The following is a 21095-nucleotide window of genomic DNA, read 5'->3' as shown; positions in this document are numbered from 1 at the left end:
TAAGTCTTCTGCATTAGCAGGCAAGTTCTTTACCACTAGCACCACCTGGGAAGCCCTGAAGTTAGGTAGATTCACATATAAATCCAGTCTCCCTCACTTTTTGATCTTAGACAAATTATCATTTCAGAGCATGTTTCCTCATTTTGTATAACATGGAGAATATTATCTATCTTATCGATATTTGCCCACTGTCAAAAATTTACTTTCCTTTCACTGTCTATTAATAAATGTTTGTTGAACACAATTAAGTGCTATTTTTCGAATTAAATTAGTTTGTATTAAACTAATTATAATTATTTGTTTACCTGTTGGGTTCCTGTTATGGGCTAAAATTCATATGTTGAAACTTATTCACATATTAAAGTTCTTATATTAAAAATCCATATGTGAAGCCCTGGCTCCCAGTGTGATGGGAAGATCCCCTGGAGAAGGAAATGGCAACCCACTTCAGTATTCTTGCCTGGAGAATCCCATGGACAGAGGAACCTGCTGGACTACAGTTAGATACGACTGAGTGACTAACACTTTCACTTCAATTTGGAGATAATTAGGTTTAGATTAGGTCATAAAGATAGATCCTCATGATGAGATTAGTCCCTTATAAGAGGAAGAAGAGAAAGATTTCTCTCTCCATGAACATGTACCCAAGAAAGGCCTATGTGAACACACAGCCAGAAGGCACATCTGAAAAACCAGGAAGCGAGCCCTCACGAGACACCAAATCTGCCAACAGCTTGATCTTGGATTGTGATAAATGAATTTGTATTTTTTTTTTAAATTGAAGGATAATTGCTTTCCAAGGCAAACCATTCAATATCACAGTAATGCAAGTTTATGCCCCGACCAGTAACACTGAAGAAGCTAAACAGTTCTATGAAGACCTACAAGACCTTTAAGAACTAACACCCAGAAAAGATGTCCTTTTCATTATAGGGGACTGGAATGCAAAAAGTAGGAAGTCAAGAAACACCTGGAGTAACAGGCAAATTTGGCCTTGGAGTACAGAGTGAAGCGGGGCAAAGGCTAATAGAGTTTTGCCAAGAGAATGCACTGGGCATAGCAAACACCCTCTTCCAACAACACAGGAGAAGACTCTACGCATGGACATCACCAGATGGTCAATACTAAAGTCACATTGATTATATTCATTGCAGCCAAAGATGGAGAAGTTCAATACAGTCCACAAAAACAAGACAGGGCTGACTGTGGCTCAGATCATGAACACCTTATTGACAAATTCAGACTTAAATTGAAGAAAGTGGGGAAACCCACTAGACCATTCACGTATGACCTAAATCAAATCCCTTATGATTACACAGTGGAAGAGAGAAAGATTTAAAGGACTAGATCTCATAGACAGAGTACCTGATGAACTATGGATGGAGGTTCTTGACATTGTACAGGAGACAGGGATCAAGTCCATCCCCAAGAAAAAGAAAAGCAAAAAAAAAAAAAAAAAAGGCTGCCTGAGGAGGACTTACAAATAGCTGTGAAAAGAAGAGAAGCGAAAAGCAAAGGAGAAAAGGAAAGATATTCCCATTTGAATGCAGAGTTCCAAAGAATAGCTTGGAGAGATGAAAGCCTTCCTCAGTGATCAGTGCAAATAAATAGAAGAAAACAATAGAATGGGAAAGACTAGAGATCTCCTCAAGAAAATTAGAGATAGCAAGGGAACATTTCATGCAAAGATGGGCTCATTAAAGGACAGAAATGGTATGGACCTGACAGAAGCAGAAGATATTAAGAACAAGTAGCAAGAATACACAGAAGAACTGTATAAAAAAGATCTTCACAACCCAGATAATCACGATAATGTGATCACTCACTTAGAGCCAAACATCCTGTAATGAGACGTCAATTGGGCCTTAGAAAGCATCACTATGAACAAAGTTTGTAGAGGTGATGGAATTCCAGTTGAGCTATTTCAAATCCTAAAAGATGATGCTGTGAAAGTGCTGCACTCAATATGTCAACAAATTTGGAAAACTCAGCAGTGGCCACAGGACTGGAAAAGATCAGTTTTCATTCCAGTCCCAAAGAAAGGCAATGCCAAAGAATGCTCAAACTACCACACAATTGCACTCATCTCACACACTAGTAAAGTAATGCTCAAAATTCTCCAAATCAGGCTTCAGCAATTTGTGAACCATGAACTTCCAGATGTTCAAGCTGGTTTTAGAAAAGGCAGAGGAACCAGAGATCAAATTGCCAACATTGCTGGACCATCGAGAAAGCAAGAGAGTTCCAGAAAAGCATCTATTTCTGCTTTATTGACTATGCCAAAGCCTTTGACTGTGTGGATCACAACAAACTGTGGAAAATTCTTCAAGAGATGGGAATATCAGACCAGCTGACCTGCCTCTTGAGAAACCTGTATGCAGGTCAGGAAGCCACAGTTAAAACTGGACATGAAACAACAGACTGGTTCCAAATAGGAAAAAGAGTACGTCAAGGCTGTATATTGTCACCCTGCTTATTTAACTTATATGCAGAGTACATCATGAGAAATGCTGGGCTGGAAGAAGCACAAGCTGGAATCAAGATTGCTGGGAGAAATATCAATAACCTCAGATATGCAGAGACACCACCCTATGGCAGAAAGTGAAGAGGAACTAAAAGGCCTCTTGATGAAAGTGAAAGAGGAGAGTGAAAAAGTTGGCTTGAAGCTCAACATTCAGAAAACTAAGATCATGGCATCCGGTCCCATCACTTCCTGGCAAATAGATGGGGAAACAGTGGAAACAGTGTCAGACTTTATTTTTTTAGCCTCTGAAATCACTGCAGATGGTGACTGCAGCCATGAAATTAAAAAACATTTGCTCCTTGAAAGGAAAGTTATGACCAACCCAGATAGCATATTAAAAAGCAGAGACATTACTTTGCCAACAAAGGTCTGTCTAGTCAAGGCTACGGTTTTTCCAGTAGTTATGTATGGATGTGAGAGTTGGACTATAAAGAAAGCTGAGTGCAGAAGAATTGATGCTTTTGAACTATGGTGTTGGAGAAGACTCTTGAGAGTCCCTTGGACTGCAAGGAGATCCAACCAGTCCATCCTAACGGATATCAGTCCTGGCTGTTCATTGGAAGGACTGATGTTGAAGCTGAACCTCTAATACTTTGGCCATACTGATGGGAAGATACTGATGCGAAGAGCTGACTCATTTGAAAAGACCCTGATGCTGGGAGGGATTGGGGACAGGAGGAGAAGGGGACGACAGAGGATGAGATGGTTGGATGGCATCCCTGACTCAATGGACATGAGTTGGCTAAACTCTGGGAGTTGGTGATGGACAGGGATGCCTGACGTGCTACGGTTCATTGGGTCTCAAAGAATAGGACACGACTGAGCGACTGACCTGAACTGAATTGCTTCAAGTGCTGTATTGGTTTTTGTTGTACAACGATACAGATCTTTCATAATTATATATATATGTATATCTCCCCTCCTCTTACCATTCCACACGTGCGAGTGTAGAGATGTCAATGGTAGTTTCTCAGTTTGTCTTACCCTCTGCTTCCCCTGCTGTTTCCACAGTTCCATTCTCTATGTCTGCATCTCCAATTCTTCCCTATAAATAGGTTCATCAGTAATATTTTTCTGGATTCCATATATGTGTGTTAATATGCAGTATATTTTTTTATCTTTCTGACTGACTTCACTCTGTATAACAGGCTCTAGGTTCATTTGCCTCACTACAGCAGACTTAAATTCATTCCTGTTATGGCTGAGTCATATTCCATTGTATGTATGTATCACATCTTTTTTATCCATTCATCTGTTGTTGGGCATTTAGGTGCTTCCATGTCCTAGCTATTGTCAGTAGTGCTGCAGTGAATATTGGGATGCATGTATCTTTTCGAATTGTAGTTTTCTCAGGCTATTTTCCAGTAGTGGGATTGCTGGGTCATATAGTAGTTTTCTTCCTATTTTTAAAGAAATCTCCATATTGTTCTCCATAGTGGCTGTATCAATTTACATTCCCACCAACAGTGCAGGGGGGGTTTTCTCCTTTCTCCTTTTCTCCACATCCTCTCTAGCATTTATTGTTTGTAGATTTTTTTGATGATGGTCATTCTGACTGATGTGAGGTGATACATTATTGTATCATATACAATATGATATACATAATGTATACATATACATAAATATACATAACACATAATGTATATTTGCATTTCTCTCATAATGAGAGATGTTGAGCATTTTTTCATATGTTTACTGGCCATCTATATGTCTTCTTTGGAGAAATATCCATTTAGGTCTTCTGCACACTTTTTGATTGAGTTGTTTGTTTTTCTGATATTGAGCTATTTGAGCTGCTTGTGTATTTTGGAGATTAATCCTTTATCAGTTGCTTTAAAACACACAGGCCATGGTGTTTTTTTACAGCTGCTTGAGCAGACTAAGATAGGTTTTTACTAAATTTCTTACTATGTCCTAGGATTATGATCTATAATTTATACTTTTATTTAGGATCTCTATATTTAATGTACTACTTGATACCTAGGACTGAATAAATCACTGTTGAATACAACTTAGCTATAAAATGATAAATTAGTCCTCATGTTCTTATCATCATTTGCAACCTCTTTTGATCACTTTCCCCACCACACGTACACAAAAAACCATGATGGTTTGGACAAATAGGGTAAAGTAAAAACTTACAACTTGATCAAAAGGCTTATAGGAGAAACTGTGTGTCCACTGTGAGATTGGGTATGAAATGGAAGGAATTTAAGTTCTGCCTCTGCTTTTTATTAGCTGTGTGGGCGAAAAAGTGTTACCTAACTTAAGCTGCTTAGTTTCTTTACCAAATAATCTTTACAAACCTTTTTGAGCATTTGATGAAGTCATGTAATAAAGAAATGTGAGGTTTTCTGAGTAATTTTATCATCTAGTGCTATTATTGAAATATGTTTACACTCTCAATTCCTAAAAGAATGATTTTAGACTAACCTAGAGTACTCTGCTTTGACTATCTTTCTTTGTTCCAAATATATTTCCTTGTTGCAGGAAGTGATAAAAACACATGGCACAGACAACTAGTGACTGAAGAGGAAGTTAATGGTGTTTGTTTTCCCTCCAGTATATGTAGTTCAAAAATAAAAAATAAAAATATGTCTTGCCAAGTTTGGAAAATAAACAGAATGCTTTGATTATAGGATTACAATGGACCTAGTTTTTTGACATTAATATTTCTCTGATATTTATCAATCAAAGTGCTTTTCAAACTTAAAACTTGGATCCTTTACATTTTATTTTATAAACTAAAAACTATAATATAAATTAAAATATTTATTTTTATAATTTACTGTAAATTATAAAAATATACATATAATTTATAAGTTATTATAAAGAACATATTTATTCTTTGCCCTGTAGACTTAGGAACCAAGAGAAGATTTATAATAAAGCATTTTGAAATAATTGACAAGCACAAATGATACTGTTAGTTTTCCATGTCAAGATGTCAAGATTGTAATGCCTTTGATCAGATAATATTTTAGGTGGATTTTAAGCTATGATGAGATGTAAACAAGGCTTTTCCCCAGCTATATACTGAGAAAACTCCAATTGTGATTGAGAAGATTATTTTACTCAAAGCAAGCTCGTTTTTCACCAGAGATTCCTGCACACCCACTAGTTTGGGACATTACTAAAGATGGTGGAAAGGTGGTGGGATGAGGTGGGGGTGCTGTGGCAGAAGGCAGCCATTTAAGAAAATCTACAAAAGTGACAATAGATGCTATTATAGAAAGCCAAAATATCCTTATGTGAGGGAACAAATTCTATAATTTGGAAGGGAGAATGCAACAACTTTGAAATATATTTTATGTAATTAAAATCAAGATCAATGTGGTTTGCTTCCACTCCATGAGTATTATTTTGGCTTTTGGCTGCTTGAGCTGTTGCCTGATGGCTTACAAAGATTCTTTACTCACTTCTTTGTGAGTAAAAGGGAGTGCCTTTGTTAGGTGTTTAATTTTTTATTGCAGAATCCCTGTTGCTTGCTTCTGCTGTCGGGCTTGGTGATAGTCATGTACCCTGAAAAAATCACTTTTAAAGCTTTTTGAGTGGAAAGGATCATGAGTGTTTACTGTGAATAAGAAGGGAAGGCAAAGATTTGTAGAGATTATATCATTTCACTAGGGAATTGGCTTTGGAAAGTTCATTGAAGAACTAGTATTTGGGAGTGGTAGATATTTTTTAATTGCTTCTAAGTAAAAATCATGGTTTTCCATTTAATAAGTTGGAAAGAAATCATCTAGTCCAGTGTTTTCCAAACATCATGTCATGAACTACTAGTGTGCCGTGAGATCCACTGAGTGGTCGTGGCTAACCGGTGAGATAGGATAAACACATGACACCATACCAGAGTGCATCCACTTTGGAAGATTTAAGGGTTAATTTCTATATGTGTATAAATAAGCACATTTCTCTATATGTATAAATATACTGCATTTAATATGAAATGTCTCTTTTAGTATGAGTAGCACTTGTAGAAGCTTGAAAGCAATTGATTGAGTCTTCCCATTTTTCAGATGAGGAAACTGAAAGAGACTGACTCCCAGTTTCTTTGAGTGGGTCTTCTTGAAGTAGCTTATCTATCAACAGGTCTCTCTCTCATTAGAATTTTGTTTTGATCACCCATGCATCCTCTGCATTCCCTGCCTTATAATTTAAAATTTCTGTATTTTTGTTAAAAGGAGTTAAGTCAAAGAAGCTGATTCTGGGGAGATGAGTCTTCACTGAGCCTCTGAGCAGCTGGCTGTGGGGTGCTGGTACTTGTGATGCCCAGTGGAAAAAAACAGAGCCTTTCTTTATTGACAAGGCCAGTTATTTTTCATAGGTTCAATCAGGTGGAAGGTTGGAACAATAACCTGATAGATTTCATCAGCAGATGCAGGTAATCTTTATTAGCTTCTACCACTTGTTTCAGTTCAGTTTCATAAATACTTATTGAGCTCTTGCTTTGTGGCAGATATTTTGCCAGCCACTTACCTTCTCCTCTGTGAAAAACAAATATTCAAACAAATTGATCCCTCACTTTGCTTGTGGGATATCCCTTTGAATTTACCAAAGTATGAGATAGTTTGAGATTGTTTGCCAAAGATAATAGAGATACAGGTCCATGTTTTATAACACAATATGCCACTTTGGAACTCTGGTATGCTCTATTTGGAAGTGTTCTGGCATCTTGAACTCAACGTTTTCAGTCATTAGGAAGTCATACAGTGATCAAGTTCATGTAGAATTTTTTTTTCTATCTTACTTTTATAACACATTGATTTTTATTGAACTTTCTCCCTGTTGCTATTTACAAAGTGTCAGTTCTACACTAAGAGCTGATGGAGGTTTTTAAAAAACTTTTCTGACGATCAGAGAATCAAGGCAGAAGAACCAAGGGGGACCCCTGTCTGGATGCCATGTGGAATTTTGTCCTTCCCAAGCTGTTTCTGTTTTTTTGTTTGCCTTTCTGTGTGGCATTGAAGGTAGTGTTCTGTTTTCTGTCTTTCCTTCTTTTGTTTTTAAAATGGTTGTGCAAAATGTATTACTTGGTTTAGTTTGGTTATTAGTTGAATATTGGCCACACAAGTCATTTCCTGAGGCAGTTAGGCATCAGGGAGCAGTGCCCAGATGGCAGCATGAGCCTGCTTTTCCTTGAAGGCTGTTGGTACAAAGCAGGATACCCATTAAGTTCAGGGCAGTGGAGGGAGATGGGTGGATCACCAGAGCCTGATCTTGTCGGTGGAGAGAGAAGAATACTTCTTTTGATTTTCAAGTTCTCAGTCTTTAAAGCCTCTACTAATGTAAGAGACAGAGCAGCTATCACCAATATCCATCTTCAGAATTTTTCCATCACCCTAAAGTAAAAAGAAAAAACCCATGGTTATATGCCATGAATTGGGTGGCTGTGATTAACCATGCATGTGTTGTACAGGTCTGAGGACCTTTCATCCCCAAGACAGTTGTTGAGCTTTTCTTCTTTCATACAGCACTAGAAAAACTTCTTGAATGATATCATCACCTAGTTGTTTTCTGGATCCAAAGCTTCCTTGATTATTGCTACTTCACTTAAGAGATATATTCCTATATTAATATTAACAGACAGAAATCTTTTCTCATATGACCACCTTACTGAGCAAGTTCTATTTTGTGTCTTTTAGTTCTTCCATTTTCTATTTAATCTACTGGTGTTTGATGTTTTTCTTGCCTGCCAATGCGGTATTTCCAGCTGTGCTTGGAAATTAATTTTCTATTTGAATAGACAATTCCAGGAAACTATCTATTAAGGTTATAGGAGGCAAGGGGAATGCTGTTTTACAACTTTTTTTCTGGTATTCTTGGCATTATAAGGGGAGGAAAAAGGTGAAAGTTCATGATTGGCAGGTTATTTTTTTGCTTTTACCTAATACTATTTAATAAAAAAAAACTTTGCCACTGGTTGCAAAAGTGATCGATGACAGAATGTGTATGGCACTGAAAAGATATCCTCTGTTTAATAAAACTATTCTAAATGGATCTTCCATGCACTCTGAAACCTTTTTTGGATGAGAGATCCTTTTGTATATCTGACTGGTTCTTTTCTGTGGAATCTCAAAATCTAAGATCCATAGAATCTTATCTAAAATCCTAGGGGCCAACTGTGTTTTGGAACTGAGAATTTATAAGATTTAAAAATGGTGTAGTATGGAGCATCTACTCAGTGTTACATGTCATGTCACCTTCAATGGGATCTGGGATAGTTCCCTGTAATAAAAACAATATTTCTGCAGTGAAATTCATAGATATTAATGCTAAATGAGATAAAGACAATAAACAGCTATATGTCTTTCTAGGCCAGTTGTTGTTGCTAGACACATTTGGATTTATTGCCAAGTAAATTACAGAAAATCTGTTTTTTAGGATCATGGATAAGGAACAAAACAGAATTTCACCTATACTTTATGGACTTGAGCTTCCTTGGTTAGAAGTGGCTTGGCTCCGTCTTCAACCATACCTGGTTTTCCTTGGCCCCACTCAAGTTGTGGGCTTAGCATTCTCAGTATTATAGACATTTTTGCTTCTGAGGCTGTACCTGATATTCAGTTATTCTTCTACTGAATTTAATCTCTTGTTTTTCAGCTATTCTTTGCTTGGGTTCTGATTCTTTATAGTAGTATATTTACCATTTTTGTAAGTTTCTCATATATATATATATGTTGGTAATATTTCATTTTGTGTGTGTATATATATATACATATATATATATATACACACATGCATGTATGTATGTATGTATGTACATATGTATAGGGCTTCCCAGGTGACTCAGTGGTAAAGAATCTGCCCACCAATGCAGGCGATGTGGGTTTGATCCCTGGGTCAAGAAGATTCCCCTGGAGGAAGAAATGGCAACCCACTCCAGTACTCTTGCCTAGGAAATCCCGTGGACAGAGGAGCCAGTGGGCTACAGTCCATGGGGTCACAAAGAGTTGGATGCAACTTAGCAGCTAAACAACAAGAATTAGGAAAGCTTCAAAAAGGAGTTGAAGCTGGAGACAAATCTTAACAGAGAGAGAGGATTGGTTTAGGTGGAGTAGAGTGCACCGTACTTTCCGGAGAAAGAGAGTATGTTGAATAGAGAAAGGGTGCTGATGAGTGAAAAACATACTTTAACTGTTGGCCACTTATAATGTAGGTTCTGATTTAGGAGAGTGATGAAAGAAATAGGTCAGTAAGCCAGGTAGGGTTGTATTACATAGAACAATATAAGGAAAAGAATTGGATATATTTGGTGTAAGATGCCATGGTGAGTTAAGGAATAGAACAAGAATGATATGATGAAAACAACATTTTTGGAGATAATTGTATCCAGAGTGTAGCCGGTGCTCTCTGAACTAAAGAATGGGAGGAGCTGGTTTACATCCTTGTGCTGGAAACCAGTAGGAGTTCATAGGACCTGAACTGAGATAATGGTAGTGAGAATGAGGATGGGAAAAGAATGTGAAACTTTTGAAGAGTAAAACCATAGTGTGATGGTTAATTTTTTGCATCAATTCGATTGGGCCACTGGGTGCCAGTGTATATGATCCAGCATTATTCTGGGTGTTTCTCTGAGTATGTTTTTGGACAAGATTAAAATTTGAATCTGTAGACTGAGTAAAGCAGACTGAACCTTTGTAATGTGAGTGGGCCTCATCCAGCTTGTTAAGGCCTGAGTAGAACAGAAGTCTCACCTTCCCAGAATGAGAGAGTATTCTGCCTGATAGCCTTCACACTGGCACCTTGGGTCTTCCTGGTTTTTTATCACCCTACTATCCAAAGGTCTGTCTAGTCAAAGCTGTGGTTTTTCAAGTAGTTGTGTGTAGATGTGGGAGTTGGACTATAAGGAAAGCAGAGCACTGAAGAATTGATGCTTTTAAACTGTGGTGTTGGAGAAGACTCTTGAGAGTCCCTTGGACTGCAATGAGATCCAGCCAGTCCATTCTAAAGGAAGTCAGTCCTGAGTATTCATTGGAAGGACTGATGTTGAAGCTGAAAGTCCAGTACTTTGGCCACCTGATGTGAAGAACTGACTCATTTGAAAAGACCCTGATGCTGGGAAAGATTGAAAGCAGGAGGAGAAGGGAACAACAGAGGATGAGATGGTTGGATGGCATCCCCGACTCAATGGACATGAGTTTGGGTGGACTCCGGGAGTTGGTGATGGACAGGGAGGCCTGGCGTGCTGCAGTCCATGGGGTCACAAAGAGTCAGACATGATTGAGCGACTGAACTAAACTGAACTGAACTAGCCTTGATACACAAACTGGGACATCGGTCAACTCTCTGCAGATTTTGGACTTGCTAGCCCCAAGATGGTGTGAACCAATATCTTATAATAAATCTTTGCTTTTCTGGAGAACCCTGACTAATACACACAGGATATGGAGACTGACTAAATATAGGAGCCACAGATGAGGTAAAGATGACTTAAAATTTGGGACTAAGATTTCTGGAGAATAATAACTGCAGTAATAGAAATGGGGAAATTGAAAATAGGAAGTCAGTTTTGAGGGAGGATTTGTTTGGTTTTGGTTTAGTTGACTCTGAAGTGAAATTGGAGATTCGAGTTAAGTTATTTTGAATGGCTGCAGTAAGATAGGCAGCTGTGTTGGTTAGTCTGGGTGTGGCATCTTGGAATCATCTGCAAGTGGGAGAACAGAAGTCTCTTGAGAGAGCAAAGTCCACAGGGCAGTGAGACAGAGGAGCAGAGGGTGAGGATTTGAGTCTGTTCAGGAAGGAATTATGGGGCTGGGGGAGAAAGATGAGTCAGTTCACAGAAAATCAGCTGCTGACAGAGCCCTCTCTCTTGACGGTGGTTTGTCTGTCTCGTACACTAGAATGGGAGTCCCACAAGGGCCCCTGTTTACCCTCTGCTGTTTCCCCAGCTTTAGATGTTGTTTTTTAGATACTCAAGATCTCTGGACATCGCTTTTGCATTGTTTTTTGTTTTTTTGTTTTTTTCACTTCGAAAAGACTGAAACAGGAATTTAAGAATCTTTGCTCTAGTCTTGACTTGGCAGTTAAGCAGATGTACAGAGTCATGCTTCACCTCTTAATTCCTGGAACTTTAATTACTTTTCCTAAAAATGTAAAGATTGGCTTAAGAATTTTCAAGATTCCTTACAGATGAATAATACCGAGGAGAATATCTGTATGTCAGAAAGTTTGTTCTAAACTGCAGAGGTAGCATTGAGTAAATTCAGAAAATAAAATTTATAGCTAATCTTCATCACCTCTTTTTTTAAAAGTTTTTATTAATTTAGTATGAGTCAAAATATTGTAATATATATGAAGCAAATCAAAGTTTTTATATAATGTCTAAAAAGTAGCTTTGGATCAAAAAAATTTCTTCCTAAATATTAAAGATATGACAAAAAAATTTTTTTTTACAGTAAGCCTAACTACTTTTATAGTCAAAATGAATAAAGCTGTTAAACAAAAACTCAGGAAAAAAATATAAGCAGCATTTTTCTTAAATTACAAATACTGTAAAGAAATTTTAGTTTTCATGGAATTTTTATTCCTATTGCAAAGACTTTTTACTTTTAATATTTTCTTAAAGAATCAGCTTATGAAATAAAAAAAAAAGGACTCACTGATGAAAATGATCCTGTGTGTTTACTGTATTTTATTCAAAGTTATATCGCACCTCCTCATATGTTTCTTGATCTATATTAATATCGGACAATCTCACAATACCTGTTTTTTATTTACTTTGGAAGAATACTTTCTGTTCTGAATGGCACATCTCTTTAAGGTATATCCAATATCAGTTTTGGGTATTTGATCAATGTGTTACAGTTAAATTGTAGTCCATGACCTTTAACAATTTTTTCTGGCTATATAATTTGAAGTATTGTGAATTTATAAAAGTAGTTTAGAGAAAATATGACATCTCTATTTTAAAAATGTACAACGTGTATGTTAATATACTTGACACAAAAACTATTGAATAGTTAGGGAATAAATGGCATAAACTTTAATCTGAATTCATTAAAAAACAACATTTTCTTTATTAAATGGAACTTCTTGAGTCCCCAGAATGTTTATTGTGTGTTGGATATTGTTTTATCATTCTAATTGTCTGCCTTCTTTCTGTTATACAAAGACACTGTCTGTGGTCATTCTTGCTCAGTTACCATCTACAACATACAACTTCTATTTGGAAATAATCTGTCTTTAACAAACTACTGATGTCGTTTTTTGTGTCTTTTAATGTCTCTTTTACTTGCTTTAAGGCTCCTTAATTAAGGACAATTAACAGTTAAGAATTCTCTCAGAAAATAAACAGTGTTATAACAGCAGTTTGATATGTACTTTTCTGATACAGTTCCTCTATTCACAAAGTAAAATCTAGAAATATTATTTATTTGCAATTGTAATACTTTAAAATTATTTTTACTTCCCACAGATCCCAACTTTCTGGATTTCGTGTGAAGGCGAGTAATTAATCCTTGAATTAATTTTAATTTTGTGTCTATCTGTATCCAAATTTAATCGTTCATGTTGATCAAGGGGCATCCTAGTTCAGTTTGTATTGTGTATCAGGCACAAGGATCTACTTTTACTGTGTGCAGTCAGATTTATAGGAGATTAAAAAATAAAATCTACTTATTCAGTAACATAAAAAAGCATTAATGAAACTCATGACATCTCTGTTCCATTTATAAGTCACACTAATGACTACTTTGCTTCTCAGTAATTTTCCATTTGTAACATTTTATACCTGGATACACACATGTAATGCAATTGAACAAGAAAACAATTATCTGTCTGGTGGAAATAATGTACTTATCTCATTGAAGCAATTGACTTGTTTAAAAATACACAGAAGTTCTAGTTCTGCTCAGACTGTGGTTACCTATAATTTGTAAGGAATTTCCAGGAAGAATTAAAACCCTCTGGTAGAATGGGATCAGCAACTGAATCCATTGGTTGTGAGTGATAAATTCTCGTGCAGAATCTCTCATAGACACCTCTGCTTGGAACCATTTTGGATTTGAAAGCTTTTTTCAATAACCTCTGAGTTTTGGCTGGATCGCTGGAAAACTGCACTTCAAAGGCTGTATCTTCCAGTGAAAGCTTCATGTTGGTTCTATGTCAGTGGAACGTTTTAGCACTTTTTGGCCTGGCTGTAATGTTTCTTGGCATTTTCTGAGGCGTTTGGCCCATCATGTCTATAGGATCACACTGGATTCAGTATAAACTGTAAAAGCTGTAATTCATCTGCAAGCTAATTTGGGATTTTATTGAGTTTCGGTAACGGACCAACACCATTGGGCCAACACCATCGAGGATTCACTATTTTTAAGAATATGTCTGAGTACACATTCATTTTAAAAATAATACAGAGTGACTACTTTTCCTTTAGCTCAGTACTTCTTGTTCTTGTATCTGATCTTTTCAGAGGTTAGTGTACTATTTTAATTCCTTATTATAATTTTTTCCCTCCTCAGCAGTTTCTAAAGTCACTGCAGATTTTCAGCATTTTCTTCTTTCTTAAAGGGGGATTGCTTTGGCTCTTGGCTGACTTGTCTGGTGATGTGGGACTGATACGGGCTTTCATTTTTTTTCCTTTAAAGGTGCTGCTAAAGGTAGTCAATTTTAGCTATAGCATCATAGAATGTTGGTGCCTTAGGTACCCTAGAGATGGTTTGGTTCAGTCCTGTCATTTTAAACGGAGGGGACCATTCCCAGTTCCTTGTCACAGAAAGCTGTGGCACTTTAGGCTGTAACTCCTGACCCCCTTGTAGCAGAGCCAGGCTGTTGAAGCCCCAGGGACTGCTTAAAGATATGCCCCCATTCCCTGTCTCAGATTTTGTATCTTTAGGTAGTTTTCCTTAATGCTTTTAAAATTTAATTTGCCATGCTTCATATTAGTTTGGAAAACCAGCAAAAATTTTTGTTTTGTATTTGTTTGGTATTCCAGAGTATAAACAAATATAGGAAAGAGGACAGGTTCAGAATAACTGCCTAATAATTACAAACGAAATCACTGTGGATGGTGATTGCAGCCATGAAATTAAAAGATACTTGCTCCTTGGAAGGAAAGTTATGGCCAACCTAGACAGCACATTAAAAAGCAGAGACATTACTTTGCCAACAATGGTCCATCTAGTCAAGGCTATGGTTTTTTCAATACTCATGTATGGATGTGAGTTGGACTATAAAGAAAGCTGAGTGCCGAAGAATTGATGCTTTTGAACTGTGGTATTGGAGAAGACTCTTGAGAGTTGGACTGCAGGGAGATCCAACCAGTCCATCCTAAATGAGATCAGTCCTGGGTGTTCATTGGAGGGACTGATATTGAAGCTGAAACTCCAATACTTTGGCCACCTGATGTGAAGAACTAACTCATTTGCAAAGACCCTGATGCTGGGAAAGATTGAGGGCAGGAGGAGAAGGGGACGACAGAGGATGAGATGGTTGGATGGCATCCGTGACTCAATGGACATGAGTTGGGTGGACTCCGGGAGTTGGTGATGGACAGGGAGGCCTGGCATGCTGAGGTTCATGGGGTCGCAAAGAGTTGGACATGACTGAGTGACTGAACGGAACTGAATTACGAACAATGTTTAGTTTTAGAACATATCATAGACCCAAGGCTGAACCTGGCTTCCTGTGCCTCTCCCAAACCCCTATTGAACTTAGCCACTGAGTCACAGAAGGAAAGTGTGGAACTAACTGCATGTCCCCATCCAGCTCCCATGAATGGCCACCCTCAGGGAGGAGTGCCTCTGAGAGATCCCAAGAGCCAGGACGCTCCCGCCAGGATCCTGTCCATGACTGTGGCCAATCAGAGCAGCTCCACCCACCCATCAGAAGCAGTTCCTTTCAAGTAGCTTGCCTTCTGGTGTCTTTTGTCTTTTTTTCTTTTTTTTTTAATCCTCTTGTTTTACCACCAGTGTCCTGATACCAACGTCGTTTACATTTTTCCTCCCGAAAGATGAGTTATGTTCCCATTATTCTCCTGCATAGAGTTGAGAAAGCCAGGGTGGTGAAGTCATCCTAGGCAGCTGATTATTTACAATTGAGGAAAATAAATGAGAATTAAGCAGCTGGTAATGAGACCTTGTCCATGTACTCAGAATACTTCACAAAAATGGGAAATGAATAATTTCTCTATCATCTCATAACCAGACCCTTTCTCTTCTTCTGACATGTTTAGGAAGAATCTCTTCTATTTGCTATCTTTGTTGAAACTCGAGACCCCTGCCAGCACCCGCCATTATATTTAAATATATATATTCCAGTTATCTACAAGAAGATTAAAATGATTTTATTTGTTTTGTTTTTGTGTTTCTCTGGTCCTGAATTAAGTAAAATTTCAGGTCATAGAACTCTCTTGGAATTATTAATTGATTTTTCATTTTATGTAGATAGATTTCTGCAGTTTCACTTTTTGTTTTTCCCCAAGATAGTTTTTAATGAATATATTGTTTCTTTACCTTCTACATTAGGTCTTTAAGATGGTAACCTATGACAACCCAGAGAACATATAATAGTTTCCTTCCTAAAAGGGGATATTTTTTTTCCCTTGGGATTTCTTGCCTTGTGAAGCATATTGCAGATACTTGTTCTTAACTCAGAGGTGAATTAAATATAATTTAAAATCTGAATGTTCTGGTACTCATGCCTTTTCCCTCAACTATTATGTTTACTAGTCATTTATTTCTATTTAGTAGGTTCAAGCCCATTTAGAGAAAAAAATACTGAATTACAGAAATGTAAATCTAAGTTTTGATGTTTTATCATATTAAAATTTAAGATGTTCCAATACCATTCTTGGAATCAACATCATCTTTGAGATGAATTGTTTCTGAAGACATGGTATAGCTGATGTCTCTTGAATCATCACGTTGTTTTTGCTTAAGGTGCAGGTCAAGGATCTGTTACAGCGTAAACTAGCAGATGACATATGGGAAACAACATGTACACAGCAGAAGGTGCCTAGGCGGTGGAGCCTGCTGGAGACCATGGGCTCCAGATACCTGGGTGGAAGCTCAGTTCCAACACCAACTTTTGTGATCTTTAACATTCAGTTTGCTCATCTGCACAGTGGGCATACTGATTTAAATGGTATCTGCCTCAAAAGTTCTTATAAAGAATTAAATGAATTAATATACATAAAGCATTTTAAAACAGTGTCTGAAATATCATATGTGCTCTATAAATGTTAGCTGTTACACAGTCTTTCCATTCCTAAGTGGGTTAATGGATCAAGGTTCATCTGTATTTTTAAGTGTTTTTCTCAGTATACTATTATTTAGGAAAACTGGACTTTTTCTGAGGTGTTCCTGAGCTTTTTTATTTAAATTGTTTTTAATTGGAGGATCATTGCTTTACAATGTTGTGTTAGATTCTGCTGCACAGTGAAGTGAATCGGCTCTAAGTACACGTGTCCCCTTCCTCTTGAGCCTCACTTCTAAGCACCCCCTACCCCACCCTCCTGACCCCCGACCCCTGTAGATCATTACAGAGCACTGAGCTGAACTCCCTGTGTTACACTGGAGCTTCCCACTAGCTGTGTATTTTAAACTTGGTGGTGTGTATATTTCAGTGCTGCTCTGTCAGTTCATCCCACCCTCTCCTTCCCCTACTGTGCCCACAAGTTCGTTCTTCAGTGTCTGTGTCTCTGTTCCTGCCCTGCAGATAGATTCATCAGTACCATTTTTCTAGATTCCATATGTACACATTGATATCTTGGCTTTATTTTTTTAATGAATTAGGCATCAAAGATTATGAGCCTTAATTTTATATAATTTAACATTAATAATTAACCTTGACTTTTTGGTTGTGTGAAATTATTTGATGATTTCAGACAATGTATTTCTCACTACTGAACTATATATATGTATTGGCTTCATCAGTGTTGTTGATTTTGGCACTGAAATTGTCCCATATTCACAGTAGCTCACATTAGAAGGGAACTATTGAGACAGCAATTCTCCACCTATTGACAGATCTCAACAAGCATAAAATAGTTGGGTGTTTTAGGGGAATGTAGGATAATATAATACTTAGGGCCATAATACCCCAAGTAGAACATTTCATAATCTAATATATATGTGTCTGTGTAGGGAGTATTATGTAGGCATGCAAATTTCAGAAATATTGAAGAAGTTCTGAGTGAGCCTAAAAGTTTTACTTTAGTTTTATGTTAATTAACTTGACTACATAAATACTAGGAAAATAATTAGAATCACAGATTATGTTCAATGCCTAAAGATATATGTTTGACAACTTTTAATTTTCTTTCTTCCCACACACCACTTCCTCATTTGTTTCTGGCACACCAGATGTGTCTCAACACAGTGGCTGATCGGGTAGAGTTGTATGAACAGCCGTGATTGTGGCATAACAAATTTTCTTATTTTGGTTACATTAATGAAATTTTAAGTAGGATTTTAAGAAGGATTATTTTGCAGATATTGTTATACAGATAAAAGGGGTAGCCTGCCTTTTTTCCAAATCTCTGTATCAGTGTTTCTTTTTAAAATGTAAAGTTTGTGTCCATGTGGTGAATGTACACAAAAGCTGATTGTAATCTTGTTTTTCTTAGACCGTGAAGGGCTACTTCGAGGCACAGGAATGAAGAGGGACGATTGGTGGGGAAAAGTGTTGGGGGGGAAACTAGTCACAAGGAAAGGTTTCTAAATAATATTCTTTTTTCTATTTTCCAGTTTTTTTGAATAAACCAATTAACTTGCTGTTTTTTTAGCTTAAAATTAGCTTTAATTTTTGATCTCCATGGAGAAAATAGTTTCCATAGGCAAGTATTTTTAATTTTGTCTTTTGTTTATTTAATGTACTACTAATTTTCTTATTATTATTAGCCTTTTCTCAATTTAAATACCTGGATAAGTACTACATCCCAGAAATTGTAATTTCTTTCAAAGGAATTAATTTTGTTTTTAGCTTTGGCCTCATATGTGGTCCTTCTGTATATCCCTAATTTTGAAAACCTACTAATAATTTATTTAATAACTTTTCTCTCAGTTTTTAATTATAGAATAAAAAATAGTACAATTAGAAAGAAACTGTGCCTTAACATACTAACTTGTTTACTTTGTCTGTTTTCTTTTAGTTTCAGATCTTATTCAGTTTCAGTTTATATTGCCCTTTACATGTATTATACTCTTTAATGAGTGATTTTTTAAGAGCAGTTGTTTGATCATCTAGTTTACTTAATCATTCCCCTGATGTTAAAGGTTTAGACTTATAACATTTGCTACTATAAATTACATCACCACAAAAATCTTTTTGAAAATGTCTTTCTTTCCTTCCTTCCTCCTTCCCTCCCTCTCTTCCTTCCTTCCTTTTAGGAGTTATTTACTCATTTTAAACTTTACGGCCTGATATTGTCAGGTTAAAGATTTTGAATTTTTTATGGGTCAAAAAATGTGATTATTAAAATACGGCTTTTGAAGTGCTTTGTCAAATTGCTTTCTAGTGTAAATTGCCAACAGTAATGTGTGGTTTTATCTGTTTTACTTGTCTGAGAACCTGACAATATTGGAGATTCTTTCTTAGAGTTTTTGTATTTATTAGTTAAATGAAAAGTAGCACTTCAGTGTTATTTTAATTTGCATTGCTTTGATAAATAAAATGCTTGAATGTTCTTTTTTTGTTAAGTGTGCTTATTAATTTGATTTCCCCTTGTATGTGTTTGTGTTATTGACGTGTTTTTCTTCTGGATTTTGTGTTTCTCTGTCACATTGTTCACCCTGCCCCCACCTTGACCTTTGTAACGTAAACAACAGCCTTTTATCTCTTGTCCTTGTTAAACACATTTCTGCAATATGTTGTTTTCCTTTTACCATGACTATTGCTTGGTTAGTATTAAAGATTAAACAGCTTACACAAACTTAACATATTTTTTCTTTTATTGACTCAAAGTTTAGAAAGCTGTCATACTTTCAAAAATACCCAATTCTGTTTCATGCTAATATTTTATAAACTACATTATATATAATATATAGATATAAATGTATATACAAGTACATATATATAGAGAGAATGAGAACAGATTAGTTTTATAATTATACTGTATAGTATGAATTTTGACTTATTTTCTCCTCAAATCAATTATCTCAATATCATTTATTAAAATAGTTTTCTTCCCCTACCCCCATTTTTAATTTCCTTTTTTGTATTATTATATTCTTACATATAGATACTTTCCTGGACTTTCTGTTCATGTTTGTTGGACTATTTAAAATTAGATGTCAAAACCACCTTTAAATTAGTATTGCTTTATAATATGTTTTAAAATATAATAGAATCAGCTCTCCTTTTAAAATATCTTTTAGCTTCTCCTGTGTTTCAAAGAAAGAATGGACATTGAATTTAAAATAGCCCAATTTCCCTACCCCGGATAATCAGATTTTTTTCCATGTAAAGGCGTTTGTACTATAATGTGATCAGAACTGTAAAAGAAGGTACATGCAGGACTGTGGGATTAATAGCACTGAGAATAGTATATTTTTATGTGTTTATATTTTTCTAGTTCTAGTGGCAGTTTTATTTTAATTATAATTGCTGCTTTATTATGTCTACAAAATGACTTTTAATTTTTAAAATTTTGTAATCTCACTCAGAATTAATATCTGTGTTATTTATTTCCCAGTTAAGTTCTATAGTTTAATATGAAATTTTTGTTAGAAAAGTTTTAAGGTAAACATGTACATGTTATTAATATTGTTTGTGACAATCTCTCAGCAAGTATTTTATTTATTTCTTTTAAAAAAGCCTTTATTTTGAATTTAACACTTGCACAGAAAATTGGAGCACGTACTTCTTCATCTTTTGTTGTTTTTATTGGGAAGTATTCCCACATTCACTGAAAATACTTCTGGGATTTGGTAGGGTTTAGCATATACATATGATACAAGCAGCAGCAGCAGCAGCATATACATATGATACAAGCATAGAAGTGTCATTGATATTTAGTAAATAGTTAAAGTTTTGAAACCAGCAATAGGCCAATGAGAAATTCTTGTGCCAAGAAATCCGTATTCTTAGGAAAATAAGATTGAAATTGTAGAAAACAATCTGTATTCTATAGCCATGGAACGTTCAGGTTTATCATTTTTGGCACGTTGTGAATTATAGTTTGTATCATTGCAACTGTTAATTGGTGACAGGAGGGGATAAAGGTATTAAGGAGTTTTGGAAAATAAACGCACATAAAATGGTAATCATTTCTGGAATTCTGCTTATATTGGTTATTTAAACCCTACTGTTCAGATGCGGAGTAAAGTTTATTTCATTTTTCTAGTTTTCTAAACTGGGCTTTACTTAGAAATATTTTCATATTTTCAAATTAGGTCAGGAATAAGTAGGACCTCAGTGATGTAAATAAACAAATCCCAGTGGAAGCCTGTCTTTGGACTTTCTTTTTGGGTAATTCTTTTTGTATATGAGAGCACTTCTCTTGGCCAGGATCCCATTATAAAAAAAAAAGGTGGTGACATAGGGGGATAAATATTCCCAGAGAGACTCTTGTGAATTTCAGCCTTTCAATTATTTGAGTATTCTTGTGGCTGTGAAAGATGAAAGAATA

General features: G+C 36.2%; 1 protein-coding gene and 1 non-coding gene across 2 annotated transcripts in view; one reads left to right on the top strand and one right to left on the bottom strand.

Annotated features, from left to right (window-relative positions):
- The window catches only part of HDAC9 (histone deacetylase 9), a 972671-nt gene that overhangs the window by 106236 nt on the left and 845340 nt on the right, over positions 1-21095 (top strand). The window lies entirely within an intron of this gene.
- On the bottom strand, positions 7881-8001 carry LOC139036654 (U6atac minor spliceosomal RNA). The gene has a single exon (XR_011489479.1). It is a non-coding gene; the product is annotated as a U6atac minor spliceosomal RNA (small nuclear RNA).

This window comes from Odocoileus virginianus, chromosome 1, assembly GCF_023699985.2.
Source record: "Odocoileus virginianus isolate 20LAN1187 ecotype Illinois chromosome 1, Ovbor_1.2, whole genome shotgun sequence".
Taxonomy (NCBI): Eukaryota; Metazoa; Chordata; class Mammalia; order Artiodactyla; family Cervidae; genus Odocoileus; species Odocoileus virginianus.
The sequence above is the reverse complement of the archived record's forward strand: the minus strand, read 5'-3'. Positions and strand labels throughout refer to the sequence as shown.